This window comes from Coturnix japonica, chromosome 5, assembly GCF_054131305.1.
Source record: "Coturnix japonica strain WE chromosome 5, WE-NBRP24, whole genome shotgun sequence".
In the NCBI taxonomy this organism is placed as follows: domain Eukaryota; kingdom Metazoa; phylum Chordata; class Aves; order Galliformes; family Phasianidae; genus Coturnix; species Coturnix japonica.
This window is the reverse complement of record NC_140667.1, coordinates 10,430,399-10,445,743: the sequence shown is the minus strand read 5'-3', so window position 1 is coordinate 10,445,743 and position 15,345 is coordinate 10,430,399. Positions and strand designations below refer to the sequence as shown.

At 40.0% G+C, this 15,345-nt stretch overlaps 1 protein-coding gene across 12 annotated transcripts in view; it reads left to right on the top strand.

The window, feature by feature from the left end:
• Positions 1-15,345, top strand: part of TSPAN4 (tetraspanin 4) — a 380,904-nt gene that overhangs the window by 23,229 nt on the left and 342,330 nt on the right. For 7 of the 12 annotated variants that reach the window (XM_085548324.1, XM_015863754.3, XM_015863761.3 and 4 more), the window contains exon 2: positions 10,520-10,621. The exons of 2 other annotated variants lie outside the window; for them this stretch is intronic. The gene's annotated coding sequence lies outside the window, so the exon portion shown is untranslated. Of the gene's footprint in view, positions 1-10,519; positions 10,622-14,821; positions 14,871-15,345 lie in introns of all 12 variants that reach the window. 3 more of the 12 variants (XM_015863758.3, XM_085548320.1, XM_085548319.1) reach the window with 1 other exon arrangement.

Below are 15,345 nucleotides of genomic sequence, written 5' to 3'. Positions count from 1 at the left end.
GTGAGCAGGAGGTTCTATGGGAGGTACTGGCAGCCCGAGTCAAACACAGCAAGTAGCAGTGATGCAGGAACAAACCTTTTGTCTTACCAGGCATTTATCTTGAGTTCTTTTAAGTTGCAGTGCTTACAATTAGTTCCTAATTAATCTGATCTTCAATCAGAAAATACAAGATTGTTTTTTTTTTTTTTTCTTTCCTATCAGAAGAAAGAATGAAGCTGGAGGAATTTCTTTGAGCAGTGTTTCTTTCAGTGACTAAACGTGGGCTTACAAATGCATTTAATAACGTTTCTTAGTAGATCTTGCTGTCGCTGTGTGGAGTAAGTCTGTAGTTAATAAAAAGAAAATTACATATCCTTCTGTTTTAAGAGAGCAAGTCCCAGTGAAATGAATAGCGCTGCTATGGTGTAGCTGGAGAGAGCACAGTTGGATGTTCTGTCTGCTTCGGGCAGATGTGACTGAATTGAGGACAAAGCAGCAGCAGAATGGCTGGTTCTGTCACACATGTGGTGCTGTCGATTTCTTGGATATTCCACAAGTCAAGCAGGGTGTTTTGTGTGTCCTCTAACTATTCCTTTTCAAAGGCAATTGGGCTGATGTCAGTACTTCCTGGCTGTGTTAAAAGCCTGGAGGAAGAAGAATCTGGTGGTGGTTCTATTAAAAGTTGATCCTAGGGAGGTAGAACTGACGTCAGAGGTCAAGCACGTGTTCTCCATGGTCATCACTGATACAACAGAGATATAATGGAATGATAAGGGTATTTCAGTTGAGTAGTAAATATATGAATCACGAGCTCAAAGTGTTTTGATCCAGCAGAGCCCTTGCCTTCACTGAAAATATGAATGTTCTTAAATTTTGTTGTATTAAGATAATATCCTCTAAATAAACTAATAGAATAAAGAAGCCTTAGGGAAAGTGTCAGCAATCAGCAGAAATCAGATTCAGATTTTTATTTTTTGAATAATCTTTGTCTCTGAGGTTAAAATAACAAGAACCAGATGTAAAATTGCAGATATGTTCAGGACTTTGAAGTCACTTTGTGAGTTACAATGTTGTGGCTTGGAGAGAGAGGCAAGGAGAAAGAGCCCAACCTTCTGCCAAATGGGCAGGAATGTTAAGTTCTCTTGTTTCTCACTTCTCAGAAATGGAGTAAAAAAACCCTGGTGCTTGCATAAGTAGCTCTGGCTCATCTATCTGAATTTGCTTTCCTACAGGAAGAGCAGTATTCAGACTAAACTTCGTTAGATACTGAACACTTTTGTTCTGCAAGTAATTGAAGTTTTATGAACATTAAGTAGAGCTTACGCAAATAATAAGTAAGAAACTTATTGCCAGCAGAAGCGTTAAATAAAAGCTGCATAATCTTCTATGCCACCGTTGTTCTAGTGATACCTCCTCGTGTCTTGCTAAAGTCTGAGTTTGCAGATGATGACACTGTGATAAATTAGTGGGTTGGAAAGGAGGGACAGTAATGAAGTTTGTCTTAATAGGAGGCTGCGAAAGTTCCTCTGCTAGGACTGAATTTTTAAAGGCTCCTCCACAAGAGGGATGGTAAATATTTCTTGCACAAAGAGACCTTTTTGCATTAAATGTCTGATCCCTGCCTTACTGTGTATGTTGCAGCAAACCAGAGGTCAAAAAGGTACTGAAACAGAAGTGCTGTTTTTTCAAATGGACTCCTTTTCTTGGAGATCTTAGTTCTGACTGCAGCAAGTCTTGTGTGAAATGCAGTTTCGAGCATGTGGAAATGAGAAATACAGAAAATAAATCTTTGGTCTGTGTGTGGCAGTAAACACCACAATGATGTGGTACAACAGAAGGCACTGTCTCGTTGCTCATAGCCTCATGATTACTGCTCTGTTTTCAGGTTGAAGTAGAAGAGATGTATTTTGTTCCCCTACTTCTGGGTTGGGCAGTGTTGTTGGAAGCATGATGATGTGTCATCCTTTGGCAACCTTGACTGGCCAATTAAGAAAAATCATTAGTGGCAGAGCCAACACTTTGAGAACAACTTTGCCCTTGAAAAAAGGAATTTGATGACATGTCCATGAGCACAGGATGCATTTGCTTTCAGGAGTGCTAGAGTCACAAGTCTGGCTTGGGATGGAGGACATGTGGTTCTTTCTGGCTGTCTGTGATTTCACAGTAGTTCTGCTTTTATCTGTAGCTGTGTGAAACTGGGTACCTGTAGTAGAACTTTAACCGGAAACATGGATTTCCTCAGGGGATTTTTGTTCTAATTGTAATGGTTTCAAGTTATTGTGATGCCACTCATAATGTAAACTAGTCAAAATCCAAGAAGAATCTTTTCTCGTGCATAATTATATGCCTGTCCTTTTCATTGTCATGCTTCTATGTGCATCCCACTAAAGCATGTTCACTACAGCAGGCTGCACAGGAAACGGTCTGGATGGGTCTTGAACATTTTCAGAGGAGACTCCACAACCTCTCTGGGCAACCTGTTCTGGTGTTCTGTCACTCACTGTTAAGGTGTTCTTCCTTATGAATGCATGGACCTTCCTGTAGTGTGGTTTTTGCCCCTTACTCCTCATCCTGTTGTTGCACACCACTGAAAAGAGCCCAGCCCCATCCATTTATCTGTTATCTTCAGATTTTTATAAACAGCGATGAACAGAGATGGCAGATGTGCTTCTGTGGACACTTTTTTTTTTTTTTATAGATATATGAAATTTAATCAAATCTCTAGATTTTAATTGCTAATTTCTTTTGGAAAGAACAGTTAGTCTCTGACCTACATATGGGACTCAAGTGTGACTTTCTGATTCTTAGATTGTAAAAAAAAAAAATCCAAGCTAGTACTAAGACCACAGGGATGCTGTCTCTGCTCTACTTTTTTTTTTTTTTTTTTCCTTCCACTTCACTGTTCTCTTTTCTGTTATTAGTGTGGGCTTCTTCACAGAGAAGGAGGCTACATCCATGAGTGAAGCGTTAAGAGTGGTATTTATCAATTGCTGTTTATATGCTCATGGAGTAATTATTGGAAAGGTCCCTTAGAACAAAACTGGATTCGTTCTTTTTTCTCATGGCCTCTCTGGGGAAATCTTTTTTTTTTTTTAAATCTTGTTCTCTATACAGAAAAAATCTGGTCTGTGAATAAAGGATTCCAGTATTGAGACCTGTAGATTTTGACTTGCCCAAAATACAGAAACAAAAACCCCACACAAAGAAACTTCACCCTTAAACGTTTCTGGAAACCATTATTTTCCATGCACAAGCTCTGTGTTGAAAATTTCCCTGTTCCTGGAATTGTGTAAACTGCTTTTGCTCTTTTCTAAGATGGAAGTCTTTTCTGCCTTTCATGTACATAACATTTTAAGAAACCTTAACTGTATTACACAGTAGGGACATTGCCTCAATAGCAATGTCATTATGAAAATGCTATTTAATTTAGATTTTAGCAAGTATTCTAGGCTGGCTTGCTTCAGAATCCGGATGTAAGGATAAAGATCTATAGAGCTGAGGAAGCCACACTAAAGTGAAGAGTATTGCCAAGGGGATGCAAAATAATTGTTCTAGATCAAAGAAACAGATGTGAAAGATTAGTTTACAAAGTGTAGGAGGCAGCTAGATTCTTATATCAAAAGTGGCTCCCCTTGTTCGAGGACCCCAAATGCTTTACAAGCATCAGTGAATAATTAATTTGTATAGTCATGATGCACTTCAGAACTTGTAGGTGCCATACAAAAACCTCAGTGGAGTTATTCATTTGGCTTTTGGCCCTAAAGAATGCTGTATCAAAAGGATAAATCAACAACTCGCAAAATACGCCATTTTTAATGGAAGGGAGAAAATGATATTGTCTTCCCCAGTCTCTGAAATGAGCTTTTACTGCACGTGATGTGCTTGAGCACCCGTTGCATTCAAGGCACTCGCTTTCAGCTTTTAAAGGAAGCTGTTTGCACCTGTTTAAAACTCCTACCCTCTCAAAACAATTCATACTGCAGTGCACATGATTCTCCCTGAGGGAAGAGAGAGAATAAACTGAACGTCAGATATTAGCTGCAGTGCTTAGTGCACTGCTGGGAGGCACTTGGATACGACAGCTATACAGGCAGTGTTGGGAGCGATGCAGCACAAAAGAGAATGTGTCCGTGCCAGCAGATTACGTGTTTGATGTTCTGTACAGTATTTCTCTAGAGCACAGCTATGTTTAAGCACCTAAGTCAGAAGTATTTTTGCTCCACAGCCCCCAGCTACTAAGTGCAGCTGCAGCACCTCACAGCTCTAGCAAATGGAGGTAGCTCTTCTTCAGGCTGAGGCAAGTGATCTCTGCCAGCAAAGCTTATCTTGATATATATCAGGTGGGCTAGCAAGATCCTATGATCTCTGTAATACATGCTGACCAAAGAAAGCATAAATCCGTGGACTAAATGTCATTTTGTGATTTATTTTCGCTAGAAGGATTTTTTTTCAAGACCTTATTTGAAGCTAGAGAAGATACTTGCCACTGATTTTCCTTGGGGCATTAGCTCTGATTCTTTGCAGCTATCTGGGAAGTGTCAGGCCTGAAGCAAACAGAAGATGCTGGCAATGCTGTATAAACAATTCACCAGGTCATTGTAGGTAGAAGATATAAATGGCATACTCATATACCAACCATGGATCTTTGGAAGAGAGGCCATCTCCACAGTGCCCACCGAGTGGACAACATCAATGGCTGGAGCTTTTGCTGGGAATTGCTGCCAGTGGAAGGAAGTACAATGATACTGCAAAGCATGCTGGTGTCAGTATGTGACTTATGCACCAGGTTTCTGATCACTATTTTTACATAATGTTCTTTTGGATGGCAACAAAGGTGTTAGGGCAGTGGTTCTCAATTTATTTTTTTCTTTGTTAATGGAGCCATGCTTTTCAGTCTGGCCTATGAATGGTTTCCTAGTAAAGAACCTTTATATTCTCAGCAGTGGCATTTCTGAGCTTTAGAAGCACTGTTTTAATTTAAGAAAACTGACGTTAATGCCGTGTCTGCATGGGTGCTATATGGCGCACCTTGGGCATGTTTCTATACTGATTTCCTCTCAAAGATGGGCTTCTTAGTATATCTCGTACAAAGAGACTTTTAGTTCTTTCTTGAGACTTCTGAAGTCATTACTGTGGTAAACCATAACAATGCCTTCAAACCAACAAATAGCAGAGGTATTTTTCCTCAGATGAATTTCACCCTCTGCCTTTATTTTTCTGTTCTCTGTGCAGAAACAAGGCAACAATATAATTCTTACCCAATTTCTGCTTCATTTGACCCCTCTCTATGGAAACTCTTCTTCAAGGGTCATAGTCATGCATTTGAATTGAGGCACTGTGTGATCCCTTCTGCTGTGCTGGAGGGGCAACATAAAAATGACAGAAACGATGAGACGAAATGCAGCATGAATAAGATCCAGTAGCCTATTTTTGAAAAGCTTTGTTGAAGGCATTGCATAAAAGTGACAGAACATAGTTTTATGGTTTAAAAAATGAAGAGAGAATTATGTAGGTAATCCTTTCAGCCTAGTAAAAATACTGTAGTGTACAGAAATGGAAGTGATACGGCTTTCTGTGATCTGAATTGGCATCTAACCTTAGTCAGTAGGTGAAACAACGCTTGATGAACTTGCTAATAGTAATTGCTTCTTTTATCGCTTAACAACAAAGTTGTGTTTTAAAAACATTCGTTAAGTGAATTAGACAAATAAGGCAGTTCAAATGATAAATAAAATCTCTACAGATAAAGGAAATTCCATGTCCTGCATTGCATTTATAGTTGGTAGAGGCCTTTATTTTAACGTTTGTCTTTCTTGAAACTGCACTTTTGAGAGGGAAAGTCTGGTTAGGAAAAAAATACCTCTGTTTAGAAATAAAGGGAACTTTTGAGTGGGAGATTGATCCCACCTATTTGAGATAAGATCAATCTTTGACTTCCCTCTAGATGGAAAAAATGTGAGTTGTTCTTTCCTTCCTTTTGCTGCTCTGGGAACCAGGATGTCCCTTTAAGGTTATGCCCCTGACACTACAACAGGTTTTGTTCTGTTTTTGAAAACTATTTTCTTTCCTCTTCCCCCAACTTTTCTTTTTCCTTGGATGTGTTATAAATTATAAAACTAATAAATAAATAAAAGGAAAACTCAATTTTGTGATGCTCGCTGTTTGAGTGAGCCAGCTTGCCTGTCTGTCAGACCACTGTGAAATGAAGATGGTTATCTCCAAATGGCTTCTGAAGGTAAATGCCTTCAAGATTTTGAGTGCTTGTAGTGAGTGCTGACAGGAGGATGGAGAAAGGAAAGATGTTGGGTATTCCTGCATAACTAGACTGTCCCATGAGAAATCACAGCTGGTTCTGCTTTCTTGTCTGTTCTCCCGTTTCAGCATCTTACTTTGGAAATTCTGAAGACATTTTGCTGACAAATTATAACTTAGATAGAGGTGAGTTTGTTAGTTTTGCCTTTTCTTTTGAATTTTCAAAGTGCATCACGGCATTGTAGGCTGCTAAGTTAACAGAAGAAAGATCAGTAGGAGAACAAGTTTCTCAGGGCAAATTTCCTCACCCAAGACCAAGACAGCAAAGGTACGTTTCTGTTCACAGGAACAGAAGAAAAAAAACTGGTCACCTATCAGTTAGTCTTTGTAAATGAGTTATGAAGAATCATGTCTAACGCCAGCTGGGCTCTTGGGTCTTGTGCTAGATCTAGAGACATGACTCAGAAAGGGTTGCTTTGATATATTTGTCATGTATGATCCTTGCTGTGCTACTTGCTGACTCTGCAAATGATTTTGATAGTGAACAAAGAAACCTGTGCTTAGCATGTAAATGACCAAAAAAGTCAAAAGAAGTTTACTTTTCCCTTCTTCTTCTTATTTGATTTATTTATTTATTTTTAATGGATGAATGGAGTTTCTATGGTGCCTTCCCATCCTGGCCCGTGGCTGTCCAGAATAGTCACTTGCTCATTCACAATATTGCAGAGGTAGTTTTGCTTCAGCAATGGACGTGGAGTCGTGCTGAACTTGTGCTTGGTATGAACTCTTTTTATTGCAAGGGAGCAGTTATTAATGTGCTTTCATTTTTAAGCCCATTATAATTCCTTCACTTTGATTAATCTCGTTGTGGAGCTCTTTACTCTTTTAGCTTGTGTAAGGTGCAAGTCTGATCATAACAAGTGTTTCTGTTATTTCCCTCACAGTTGATGGAGGAAGCAAAAGGGCTATTGATTTTATATAAAAATGAGTTTAATGAGACTTAGAAGTAAGACTTGATTCAAGGCTTATTGGAATCAGTGCTGATCAGTCATTGCATTACAGTGGATTTCAGGCTTTGGTATTTGACATACTGCTACGGGGCTCAGCTGTCTATGTAGTAGGAGTTTTGCAGATCTTCATCAATTGTTCAAAAGCTGCCACCTGTTGTGTTGTGAGGGCAGGGAATGGGAAGCAAGCTAACCATGTACTTAACAATGCTTCTTTTATTTCTGCTGTCTTCTCTTATCTTTTTGAGCATTTTGACCTTGATTGTGTGGCAATGTCAAACAGAGCATGCAAGTACAGATAACACAGTAGTTGTTTAAAAGCATTATAGAATTTATCAGACATAATAGGGCTAAATCTGTGATGAGCTGCACTTTGATAGGTGCTAAGAACTTCTTTTTTAATTGTAGTATGAAGAGAACTGGGAAGAAGGAAAAATATGAAACAAACGTAAGCACAAGCTAGTGATTCAGAGGTTCAACTGTATCAACAGTTGGGCTAGATCCGGCCTATGGGCAAGTCCTGTTCTGTTTTCCTTGTACAGGTGTGCGTATGTTGATGCTCTGCCTATGAGATGCAGCTTTATCCTTCAGGAAATAAGTATTTCTGTGACATGGAGCAGAAAGACAGCACTGCAAACCAGCTCTCAGCATTCATCCCTGAAAGATTGGACCATTCTCTTTGCTGTCTCCACAAATTACTGCTGTGGCTCAAGCTTCATTCCCCGCCCCCCTCTCTTTTCCCCTCCAAATGCATAGTTCCCCCTGGTAGAGAAGTGTGTAAACAGTGCATTGCTCTCTCCTCTTCAGCCCTCAGGAGTTTAAGTACAGAAGCAGGCCTTTTATTTACCTTGTTCCTGAAAACGCCATCTCTTAAGTTCCTTCACCATACATGGTTAGGTATGCATTTTCAGCTGAAGAAAATTGCTGTGGCAGTCCATTGAAATTAAGAATAAATGTATGTATTGGCAGTAACTATACTGGTACTAACAAGAATGGCAATTACAAGGAAAATGGTGGAAATACAGAAGGTATAAGGAAAAGGGAACTCACCAGAGCTGAGGCGATCCTCCCTGGCAAGCAATCTCCAAGAGATGCTGCCTCAGTGAGGGTCAGCCCTTAAATGAGGTCTCAGAGGAGGTGGAGTCGAACTCCACCCCTCCAGGGAGCACAGCTACATAACTTTCACCTGTGCTCCCACAGCTGACCCCACACTTGCCTCAGCTGATTAATCAGTGGTTCACACTGTGATTACCAATTTCCCATACAATGTATTATATCGATAAAAGATGCAATTAATAGAAACGGGGATAAGATTGTTTTCCATGCATTTGCTTTTGAAGAAATGCAGCTACTTCTAAGGTCTCTGTAAAGACCCATTAAAGCTATCCATATAAAATCTAGAAACTCTAAAGAAAACAGCAAAATGGAACCTCTGTTCTTGGAGTTTACTCTGGTCTGTCAAGCCTGTAGGATGAAGACATTTTTAAATAATAATAACAATAATGAGATATTGCTTCTCTGTTAGGTTTGCTGTCAGCAGTGAAACTACGAACGAAAGGAGCAGAGCTCATGTAGTTTGTGAGCTAAATGGAAGTAGGAAATGTATATTTGCTGTTACAAAAGTTACCTATTCCCTTCCCTTAAGAAGCAGGTGTTTGCTCTCTCATACATCATTCAGTTTAGCAGTAATGAACATTTAAGCTGATAGCTTTAAACCTCAGTACAAAATTAGTGCTTTATCCTTGATTCCACCTTATTTGTTTCTGCTGCTCTGCAAGTCCCTCTGGGCTCGTTTTCCTGTTGGCACTGCACGTACCACTTGACATCAATGGACAATGTGCTTAATTCTGTGCCTGTGCTGCTGCTCTGTGGTGATGGAATATATATGTATTCATATAGGCTGTCCTTCCTGCTACATGTCTAGACAAAAAAAAACCAACAAAAAACAATCACATTTGTATGGGAACTGTTAGGTCATGGTCTGAACCAGTGATTGAGCACCTGGTGGAGGGGTGTGCCAGTCCTGGGAGCACAGGTGTGAGCAATTCACCAGTGCAACCAGGAGGGGTGTGCTCTGGGTCCCGTTCTCCCTAACCTCATTTAAGGGCTGGCAACTGAAAGGGAAGTATCTTTACTTGGGGACTGCCTCTTTCTGGAGTTTCTATTGAGCACTGATTCTCAGAAAGGTTAAGCTATTTCTTCTTTATTAATGATCTATGGTTGCTTCCTTTCTTGGGTGATTTGAAACTGGTTAAAGGCTATTATATTAACTGCCTCCCATCCATATGTTGCTGATACACGTTCATCTTTGTATGGTGGTGCTTTATTTGGGCGCAGCGATATTTCTCGTCTCCTCTGGAGGCCTTTTTACCTGCAAAGACTCCAGAAGGCATAAAACAACTTGCTGTTGCCTGTCCTGTGGGTAGGAAGGAGGGCAGATGGAGTTTTCCTAACAGCCCCTGTGTTGCCAACCTCTTGGTAGCTTTTTGCGGGCAGTCTCATGTTTGGGCTGTTTTCTGCTCCCTTGAATGAAGGCAGCTGAACTTAATGTCCCATTCATCTGTGTGAGATTGCGGAAGGCTTCTTGTGATGGTGGTGAGTTTGTGCACAACAGCATGGCTCACAGAGCAGTGTCTATGATCTGGAAGTATTAAGTATTGTATCTAAGAGGTCTCCCCACAGTTTAAGATACAGACAGATAGTATTACAAAGTGTTTATGGTGCCTGTGCTTTCTAGTAAGTGGATATGTTCTGAACATGAGAGTCCATCCAATTCTTCTTAAATGCCACTGTGAAGTGCTTGCGCTGCCTGTTGTAAGCGCACACATCTGTGTATGCTTTGCTGTGTATTGTCTCCCCTGGTGCTGTGTGGGTGGCAAGTTAAGTCTTTGAAGAAAAAGACTTTTTGAAATGGCACAGATGCAGCTGTGTTTTTCCAGGACTTGCACTTTTAGCATCTGTGGTGTTAATAGTAACCTCCAAATCCTCATTTCTTTTATGAATTTATGTAGTAGAATCTGCGCTTAGGTGGCGAGATGCCTCCTACTCTTTATGCTTTTGGCATCTTTTTACCTAGTCAATGGGAGTAGAGAGAATCTGACATCTGGAGACATTTGGGAGGTGACAGCACAGAAGAACGGCAAGCCTTCCTAATGAATTAGTGCTCTCTGTGCAGTCAGAATTGGTGCACAAGACAGTGTTGTTGCTTTAGTTTCTTTTTGTCTAGTTTACTGAATGCTTTTACCTATACAAGTTTCTGAGTACTCCTATTTTTCTCTCAGGCTCCTGTGATCTGTGGCAAGTCCGAGGTCAAGGAGAAGCAGTGGCAAAACCAGGCGTAGAAGTGAGAACATCAAATTCCTGCTTGTCTGACTGAGCGTAAGGTAGGAGCTGCTTTAATGGGTACTTTTTTACTTAGTAGATGGCTTTTGGATACATAAGAGATCCTCCACCAGCAACAGAGTAGCAGAGAATGAACTCCTTGGTAAATGATAGATGCAGACAGGGGAATACATGCTTGCTTTTGGTAGGATTTTATTTATTTATTTATTTATTTGATTACTCTCAAATAATGTTAATGGTCTGACTCAAGCTTCTTTAGAAGTACGGTATTATGTTTTCAAAGACATGGTGTCTCTTCAGGTTGGGGGATGGAAGGGTGGAGCACAGCCCTGCTGAAAATGACTTGGGAGTGTTGGGGGGTGGCAAGGTGGACGTGAGTCAGCAGTGTGCTCTTGCAGCCCAGAAAGCCAGTGGTATCCTGGGCTGCATCAAAAGAAGCGTGGCTGTCAGGGTGAGGGAGGTGATCCCTCCCCTCTACTCTGAAATGATGAGACCTCATCTGGAGTACAGCATCCAGATATGGAGTCCTCAGTACAGGAGAGACGTGGCCTGTTGGAGCATGTCCAGAGAAGGGCCAGAAGAATAATCCAGGGGATGGAATGCTTTTCCTGCAAGGACAGGCTGAGAGAGCATGAGGCTTTACCTTGAAAATGAGCATCCCAATGATGAGGCTGAGCATGTACCCTTATCCTTCTGTCTTCTCTGGCTACAAGTGTAGAATTGTTTATGCCAAACAGCAAAATTTCTCTAGGAGCATTCTCCAAACTGCCCAGTTGCTAATGTGTCTCCTAAATTGCAGGTCCATATCCTTGCTCTAAATTGACACAACAGAGGTTTGTCTTAGATGTTCATTATTCTGATCATCCAGTGATGGGACACAAGTTTCCTAATGCACTTGAGTAGTATAAGTGACTGAGCAAAAGAAGTCACTAAACATTCTGTGATGACAGTTTCCTCCTGTTCCCCAAGTGAAGCAGGTTTACTTAAGCTGAAGAGTTACGTTTAGTTTTTCTACTATGGGAAAAGCTACAGCATGGACTCAGCAATTACTTTAGTGCAGCAAATCTACGCTGGAGAGAAGTGTTATGAGTGTCCTGGCTGTGGGGAAGCATCAAGTAAAGCTCATAATTTGAGATGCCTGAGAATCGAACTGTGAGGCACAGTGGGGATAGAAGTAATCTATTACCCAGGGCCTGTTTTTATTTTTTTTATTTTTATTTTTTTTCCAAACCAACAGAGCCTTGCAAACTTAACACAAATTAGTAGTTTTTGGATTGCTCAGTGACCTTCTTTCAGGTGATTTACAAAATCTTTTTTCAGTGAAAATGTTTGCCTGAAGCTTAATAAATGTTTTGTCCTTGTCTGGTGATATCCACCAAGAAGGCAAGCACGAGAGGAATTAATAGGTATAACAAGGATGATTATTTTTACCTTCTGAAGAGGATCCTCTGAGAGCTCGCTTTTTCTTCAGGAGAGAAGTCTAAGGTTTCTTTTCTATGCAAGTGATTGACAAATGTGCTCTGGGATGTGAAAGGTAATGCAAGTGTATACTTATGGTTATATGTATTGTATTTTGTTAATGATACGCATATGTGTGAAAGTACTAGGGGAGATTTTTTTCTAGGGAAGCACAACTGCATTTTATTACTTTAAAGCAAAGCAAACAATCAGAGATCTCTACAAACTTATGAAATACGACTTCATGTAATGAATGAATCCAGCATCTAATTAAAGGAGATCATACTTTCACAATGGTAAAGTGGGGGAAATACTACTGCTTTCAGCCATCAGTGCCTGAGAATGGAGTAATGTGGTTTGGCAAGCCATTCTGACTTGGAGCCAAAGACTTGGAGGAGGACAGGTGCTGTCTGAGCATTGTCACCTTTTTTTCCCCTGCCTGATCACCTAGCACAGTGAATGATCTTCCACTCCTTACAAGGTATTCACAGACACTTGTGTGTTTACCTGTGGGAGGTATGCAGATAATTATTTAATTTTCTGTTTCAGGAAGTTGTCATAGGTTAAAAATAAACAAATAAAAAAAGCCTGATAGATCACACTAGGCTGAAAAGAACATTGCTGCATTTGAATGAGGGCAGATCCTAGTGAGCAAATCATGGAAGTGATTGTTGTCTCCTGTTGAGAGCGAAAGCAGACGTTGGTGCCTTAGCTACATATAGCTCAATGAATTGCAGTGAGTTCTTTCGTCATGCTGAGGCATATAATTAACAATATAGAGCTAGTGGGAGGATAGAAGTGTTTGCAGCAACATGGGAACTCAAAGACTTCCCTTGCCATCGTTTTGGTTAAATTGGCAGCTTTCCAATGAAGTCAACCCACCAATAATTCATATAATAGAATCTGGACTACACAGTATCTATAAACAGAGGGTGATATGCTTCCTGGAGGCTTTCTTTTTAGAAATAAAGGTTTTCTTAATTGCTTTAATTGATCTGGACAATAAATATCTGATTCTATTAGTACATCTGTTGCTAATGAAATCTGTGGTAGGGAATCTTTAAGTAGTTTATTTTTAACAGTGCTGCTGTAACAATAATGTAAATGCTCTGAACCCAATGTACAGTGCATATACCCTGATGGGCTTTTTGTGTCTGCTTATTAGATGGAAACAGCTGGGTAGCAGAGAAAACAATTTGTAACTGGGGTTTCCCTATGTGGGAAAAGGCTGTGGCTGTTCACCCTCGCTCCTTAAAGTTTGTTATGAAAACAACCAGGTTGTATGATATTTGTAAGACATTCCTCCTCTTCAGAATACTATTGTCCTCCTGATCAGCTGGCCATTTTTGCTGTTCTATACAGGCTGACCTGTGGGTTGGAAAAGATACCCTGAACCAAGTGACTTGCTCGCTCTCTTATTTGTAGATTCTGGTCAATATTTGCTCAAAGGAGGAAGCTTTAAAATATTGTCTCTTAAAGGACGATGATTTTTCTGTTCTGTGAGTTGTCCTTTGCTCCAGGGCTGTTAAGCTTTCTTACATTTTGCATCTGTGAGGAATGTGCTTAAGTCATGAAGTTGAAAAGTCATGTTTGTAGAGCCTCTTGTCTTGATGTCTCACTGTGTCATTCTCCGGATGTAGTGAGAGCTAATGCTCAGAATGTAAGATTTCTCATGTGCTTTACTTGGTATTTTATTGCATGCTTGCAGCAAACACCCAAACATGTAATAATTGAAATTACTTCGCCCTTTGACAGGATTACAGTTGTTTTATTATTAAAGCATTTCTTTTGCCAGTTTTGTGTTAACACACACCATCATAAAGATCTAAGCTAGAAGGCTGTTATTGCCATCTGAAGGCCTGTGTATACTGTACAGTTGTTATACACAGGTTTTAGAGTGTTCACAGCAGAGCCTCAGAGGTAGTAAGCTCCTACCCACAATTTAAACAATCCTCTAGAAATTGAGAAGTAGAGCATGTACAGAGCAGCTCAATTTGTCCTGCAGTAAGACTTATCTGATAATCATGTCTTCAAATCTGGCTGTTATTGAAGGATTTTTATTAAAAGTCCTTCCTTTGGAGAGTTTAAATAAAGGCAGTATTTAATTTTAATTAAGAATTAACCTTCAACAGTCTTTCTTTCTCCTTAAAAAGGTGACCTTTATAAAATGCCAATTACTTACCCAGGAGCCTGCTATTTGTGTTCTTGTGTCTGTGCTTATGATACAGATCTATATGTAGATCTACATATATTCCTATTATAGATAGATGAGCATTTATATATGACAATAAAGAAATGCACTTTAAAGCATGTTACTGGTATTTAAAATTCCTTTAATTTGAGCTGTGCTGTTATGTATAGATGTGGTTGGAAAATCTGTAGCTGGAGTAGGCCTTTAATGTTCCACATATTATTTAGTTAACTGGAGCCCCATCAGAAAATGGGGCTTGAGCTGGGGCAATATGAGGGCTGTAATCTAGAAATTGGGTTGTATGTATCTGAGTTATAGCTGTACTTTAAAGGCATTGATAGTGATGTTGTGTACCAGACCCTTGATAAGAATATAGTAGGGGGGGCTCTCTGACTCCAAAAGCATTTAAAGTCACCAGGCTGAAAAATGTTGGGAAGACTGCACTGAGAGGGGGAAAATTGACTGTCCAGATCACGTTGTGTGATTACGTTTCTCCTAAACCCCTGCTAAGCATGCTCTCCCATAGACTGCCCTGTCTTTTCTTGTTCTTGGATCAATCACTCATTCATGTGCACAATTTTTTCTACCCCAGCTAGGCAATCTACACAGGGAGACATCTGAAAAACCTTCCTTAACTGAGTGTGAGTAAACACAATTTTTTGATAATATGTCTAGTATTCCAATTAAGGTCCACAGATTGAATTTGCTCTTAATATGCTCTCCTGGTTGGATTTAAAATATATTTAAGTTTCTAAAGAACTGAACAGAGGCTTAGATTTTTCAAAGGCCTTTAACTTGCTTGGGTGCTTTTGAAAATCCCTGTATGTGTCTTTGTGCCCACAGCCTTAGTAAATTTGCAACTCCATAGAACTTGTTCAGCATTCCAGACTTGAGGAAGGTCTGGAGTTTCTGTCTTCTGTTCACAGTCCTGAGATGTATTTACTGCAGCTGGGAGTACTTGGAATGCTGACTGTAACTGTGCAGATGTAAAATGGGTCAGTTTTAAATCTGACCCTTAATAATGCAGGTTTATGATGTTGTAGAAACATAGAATGGCCTGGGTTGAAAAGGACCACAATGATCATTCAGTTTCATTCCCCCCTGCTATGTGCAGGG